Here is a 6,000-nt window from a genome sequence, read left to right on the forward strand (position 1 = left end):
GGATCAAAGGTGTGCACCACTACCACCTGACTGGTAAATTAAGTCTCAATAGGAGACTTTGTAATTTAACAGACAGTCTTTGATTTGATCCTTGCAGCAACTCCATGAGACAGGTGTAACTAAGCTTTACCACTCTAGGGATGGAAAAGCACAGTTGTTCAGGAACTGGTGAAAGGAGTTCACATAGTAGAAGCCTGTCTCAAAAGAAATGGCTCAGTGGTTAAGAGCACTGGCATCGCTCTTCCAGAGAAGCTGGGTTCTAGTCCCAGCACCCACATGTGGCTCACAACCATAAATTCAGTTACAGGAGTACCTTAAGCCCTGGACATATGTAGTACACAGACATGCACACAGGCAAAACACCCAGACACAGAAAGTAAATCTTTTAAAGAAGACAACAAAAACATGACTTTTACAGTAAGTCAAAAATAAGTGACAAATTGTTGGAGTTGATTCTCCATTTCTTATGTAAGTCCTTACAACTGTCAGGTATAAGCCTAGTTAAAAATAAGTCCCTGATGCAGGTTAAAAAGCATCCCTAAGGTCCCACATAACTAGATGATAAAAGAAGGATTTCAGTTCTAGCAGCTTGGAGTTCAGCAAGTAAAGACAGGTGTCTTGCAAGCCCTGTGACCTAAATTCAATCTGGAGTGATAGCGGGAGAACTGGCTTCACAAAAGTGACCTCTGACCTCTAGCTTGTATGCACACACAATGAGGAAATTCTTTACTTCCTAGAAATGAGGGCAGCTCAGTCCTAGAGTCTACCTTCAGCCAGCAGTATCTCACAAGCTTTAATGTTAGCAGGAACAAGTGGAGAGAGGTCCTGGTAGAATGCAAATTGTTGGTTCTGTAGTTTAGGGATAGCACCAGTTCCTGTTTCTAAGGAATTCCCAAGTCCCAACGCTGCTGGCACCACATACCATGTTACAACTTCCCCTTTCTCCTTGCCACTTTCATTAGTGGGGTTTTTGTTTGTTGCTGTTGTTTGGAGTCAAGGTCTCATCATGTATCCTAGGCTAGCCTCAAAATTGAGATCCTACTGCCTCAGCCTCCTGAGGATTACAGGTATGAACCAAAGTCCCTAATGACCTCTCTTAAGGATCAAGCTCAAACTACAGTTCTCCCCTATATCACGTGAAATCCTGGCCCTACCAGTCCCGTGTCTGTTCCCACACTTAACTGTGTTATACAGAAAAAAACAAAAAAAACAAAAAACAAAAAAAAAACCCAAGTTACGGTCATTTGAAAATTCCCAGGCTAGAAAACAAGCTCTCTATGGAGAGGAGCCAACCAGATATATTCATTTTTTTGTGTGTGTCTGGTACACAAAATAATAGCTATATTAAAAATAATTGCTAAGACATACACGTGGCTTTTTCTATTCTAGTTGCTTTTCCGTGTATCCTTTTCCATAATCTATACAATTACCGATAGTATGTAGTAACTATTACTCATTGTTCTTTAGAGGAACAGAACTGATAGAATGAATAAATAAATGTATATATTTATATAGATGGGATTTATTAGAGTGGCTTACAGTTTGTGGTCCAACTACTCCAACAATGGCTATCTTCCGACAGAAGATCCAGGAATCCGGTCATGGTTCAGTGTGGATGTCTCAGCTGGACTACTTTAAAATGTGGATGTCTTCAGTATACTCTAAAATCCTGAGGAAGTAGGCTGTAATGCCAGTGAAGGAATAGACTTGCTAGAAGAGCAGGCAGGGAAAGGAGCAAGCTTCCTTCTTTCTGTCCTTTGTATAAGCTGCTAGCGGATGGTGTGGCCCAGGTTAAAGGTAGCACTTCCCACAGTAAATATAGCTATTGTATTAATATAGTTAATATAGCTATTACTTAACCTCCAGATTAAAAGTGACTCTTCCCACTTCCAGTGATCTGGTTAAGAAAAAAAAAAAAATCCTTCACAGGCGTACCAAGCCACTTGGGTTTTAGTTAATTCCAGACATAGTGAAGTTGACAACCAGGAATAGCCATCAAGAAGCCATGTTTGTGGATGAAGAGAACAAGGCACAAGTTCGATACCATGCATAAGATAACAGATTAGTAAAGCAGCAAAGCTATGATTTCAGATGAAGTAACTTCCAAGGGAGAAACAAGACCTGCTAGACCTTAGTGATCATAATGACCTAGTCTGGGAGAATGCCTAGGGGTAGATAAAATACCTGCCTTCACTATCCCTTGCTTAACTAAGCAGCTAAGTATCAAAGCTGACTTCATCAAGGTAAGAGGCCTACCATGAGGCTAGACATGGAGCTCAGAAGCTTAGAGCACTTGCTACTCTTGTAGAAGACCACGGTTTGATTCCCAGTACCCATGTGGTGGCTCACAGCTATCTATAACTCCAGATCTGGAAAATCTGATATGCTTTTCTGACCCTAGGCACCAGACACACGTGATTCATGTACGTGCATGCAGGCAAAGCACTCAAACACAAAGTAAATTAATCTAAAATGGGGAGAATTGTCTTTTTAATTATGTGTGTGTGTGTGACTCTGTGGGTTTTTTACATGAGTGCGGTACCAGTGGAGACCAGCAGAGGGCACAGAGCCCCTTGGAGCTGGAGTTACAGGTAGTTGTAAACTATCAGACAAGGAGCAAGGAAACTGAATTCTGGTCCCCTGCAAGAGCAAACACTTAAATGTTGAGCCATCTCTCCAACCCCAACATGGCTCACTTCTGCATTTAAGGAGAAAAGAGTCCAAAGAAGTAATGCCAGGACCGGGCCTTCTGGTTACTGTACTTTTCACTGCAATGCTGCCCTTAGATCCTTACCTTGATGTTTGCCACTCTAATGCAGCCAAGAGATATACTGGAAACTGGACTATTGAGACCAAAACAAAATAAGTAAACTATGGGATAATAGATCAAGGTAAGTAGCTTTGGGGACTGAAAAGAAAGGAAACAAGATAATTGATAATTATAATTAACATTCCTGGGATCAAATAGTATCCAACATCTTCAAACAATCTAGAGTGGCCAACATTTTGTTGAAGTTACCACTAAAAGCTCCAGTTGCTTGCAAGCAGACCAGATAAGTTACAATTCTAACATCTTCTAGACTACGCCACCTCTTGCCCTGTCTTAATGTCTGTCTAGCCCTTAGCTCAAGTGTACTGCCTCCCTTGAAGTCCCTTCTCCCTTCTCTAGAACTAAGTAACAGCCAGCGTTCATCCACATGTCCAGAAGCTTCGTCAGGCCCTAGCTTTCACCGTCAAGCAAAGCTGCCCTGTCCAGTCTGCCACTCTGAGGAAGATCTTTGATGGTCAGTCTACTGTCATTGGCTTCATCCATCCCATTGTCTCCTCTTCTCTTGCACCATTGTAAAAGCCTTTTGTCATTGCTGCTGGCCAGGTCCTCACTTCTGTGACCATATCTTCCACTTCATTCTTCCAAGCTATTTCACTGAAACCAGAGACCAAGCTATTCCACGTTCTCAGGTTTCTTATTCCTTCGCCCTCACCAAACCTGTTCAACTTCAGTGACATTTGCAGGCTTCCAGTTTGATTCTGCTTCCTTCTCCTGTTTTGACTGTCTACCCTGAACTACACATCACTCATTTCAAGCTCAGTCTTCTCGCCAGCTTCCATTTGTCTCTGTCCTGTCCACCAGAGACAGCCTTACATACTTTTCACCAGTTTGTTAACCATTAGTGCTTAATGAATTCTCACAAAGCCCAGTCTTGAACAATAAATATGTTGTTTTAATTCAACTTTTAGTTTCTAAAAGAGTCACAAGTTACTTAGCTGGGTGATTTTTGGGGGGAGAGGGGAAGGGCAAGGTTGAGAAAGGGTCTCATTCTTATACTGCAGGCTTGCCTCGAACCCACTACACAGCCAGGCTAGCCTAAATCTTTTGGCAGTCTTCCTTCTTCAGCCTCAAGTGGCCTGATTACAGGCACAAAACTGGCAGCTGGGTGATCACTGGCCATTTTTGAAAATACCCAACTTCCATGGTCCATAACTATTTACATCCTGGTTACCAGTCAAAACAACTCACATCCCTCCCACACGCCTCATTCCTCCACTCAAAATTTCCAGCTTCTCTTCATTATAGAAACAGGTTTCTGTGTTTGGTTCCTTTTTTTTTTTCCCCTCTCTTTTCAATTAAATAAATAAATGAACTTCATGTATGTGTGTGTGTGTTTGCCTGTGTGTGCACACATGAGCACCATATTCACACACATGTACTGGCATGTGGAGATATACTCACAACTTTTGGGAGTAACTCTTCACCCTGAGTTCTGGGGGTCAAACAAAGTTCCTTGGCCATATGTAGAACATGTTGTTACCCTCTGAGCCATCTTGCCAGCCCAGCCTTACTCTTGACCACATTTTGTCATCCTAATCTGATCTAGCTACATTTACTCTCAAGGTAGCAAATTGTTCTCCCTGTATGTCTAATGGTCAATGACAGCAACAGGTTTAGAATGGCAACCACAAACTTCCGTTCCAAACTGGGGAAAAAATGAAGACCAATGGCACAAGCCATAATACAACCGGAGGAAAACCAAATTAGGATTGCCATGCACCAGCCCTCAAATTATTTCTCTGACCGAGGCTCGGGTGTTTGATCTTAGCCCCTGACCCCACCCTCAGGACTCTGAATCTGCTTTCCTGCCCATTCTTTTCTAGTTTAAAACAAAACAAAATCATTTTCAAGCCAAATAATTTTTCACTTGGTTCCTACTCATCAAAGCTCAGGAGTCCAAAGGCCTATTTTCATTTAAACCATCCTGTTTCTTTTCATCTAAATTTGTAATATATGATTCTTAATTTATTTCTATTTCATGTGTGTTGGTGTTTTGACTGCATGTCTGTCTGTATGAGGAAGTCAGATCCCCCGGAACAGCTGTTACAGACAGTTGTGAGCTATCATGTGGGGGCTGGGAATTGAACCTGGATTAAGAGACATCTGTCCAGCCCCATGATTTTTTTTAAATGTTTAAAAGTTTCTAAAGTATTGTATTCTCCCTTATATGTTTGATTAATTAAAAGCCACATCAGCAAGCTTTATCCAAGGAAACCCTTCCCTGTTGTAGTCTTTCTGTTAGAAAGGTTTGCTGTGGGGTAATCAACTTAATACTCCCAGATTTATATTTACTTATTGAGAACAAGGGTCCTATCTAATTCAGGCTAGCCTTCAGCTGGTTGATGAGGCCAAGTGTGACCTTGAACTCCTGATCGGCCTGCCTCTATCTCCCTATTTCCTGGTATGCTCCACCACCCTGAGCTTCTATTGCTTTTAAAGATGTTGAAGTATACTGTTGGGATGTTTAAAGGAACTGTTGTCTGTTTGCACCATGGTGAATCTGAGCTCTTTATAAAGGGTTTTATAGTCACCTTTAACTTTGTCTTTAGACTTTGTTACCTGATAGAGGCCAAGTTTCACCTCTATCTGCAAGCTGTTTGATTTTAACATTATTTGGCACCTGCAAAAACTAGGGATGAAAAACAAAACCTTTTTATTTTCTTTCTTTTTTTTTTTTTTTGGTTCTTTTTTTCGGAGCTGGGGACCGAACCCAGGGCCTTGCACTTCCTAGGTAGGCGCTCTACCACTGAGCTAAATCCCCAGCCCCATTATTTTCAAAATTATCTTAGTCCAGGTCTCTTGGTCTTGATGGGTGGTTCTTTACTTTTTCAAAAAGCCAGGTCTTGCTTGTAACGCTGCTTGGAAAACACTAGGGAACATATTAGGTACCTTTTTAGTTTCCCTGACATCCCTGGTAAGCACTAAAATTTCTTCTGCTATGTATTTAAGATTCACATTCATCCCACTTCCAGTAAGATTTTCTTCATTTCCTCTATGCTCTCACAGATGCTGTAGAAACCTCAGGCTTCTGCTGACAGCCCTTTTGAAGCCTGTTAGATCAGCACTAACACCAGTCCCCAAAACGCACTTAAAATTCTGGTATAGCATCCTACTCTGAATCCCAAAATTTGACCTGCTGATCAACTACTACATAACATCACCACAAAAAC

This window comes from Rattus norvegicus, chromosome 1 (assembly GCF_021556685.1).
Source record: "Rattus norvegicus strain SHRSP/BbbUtx chromosome 1, alternate assembly SHRSP_T2T, whole genome shotgun sequence".
NCBI classification, from domain to species: domain Eukaryota; kingdom Metazoa; phylum Chordata; class Mammalia; order Rodentia; family Muridae; genus Rattus; species Rattus norvegicus.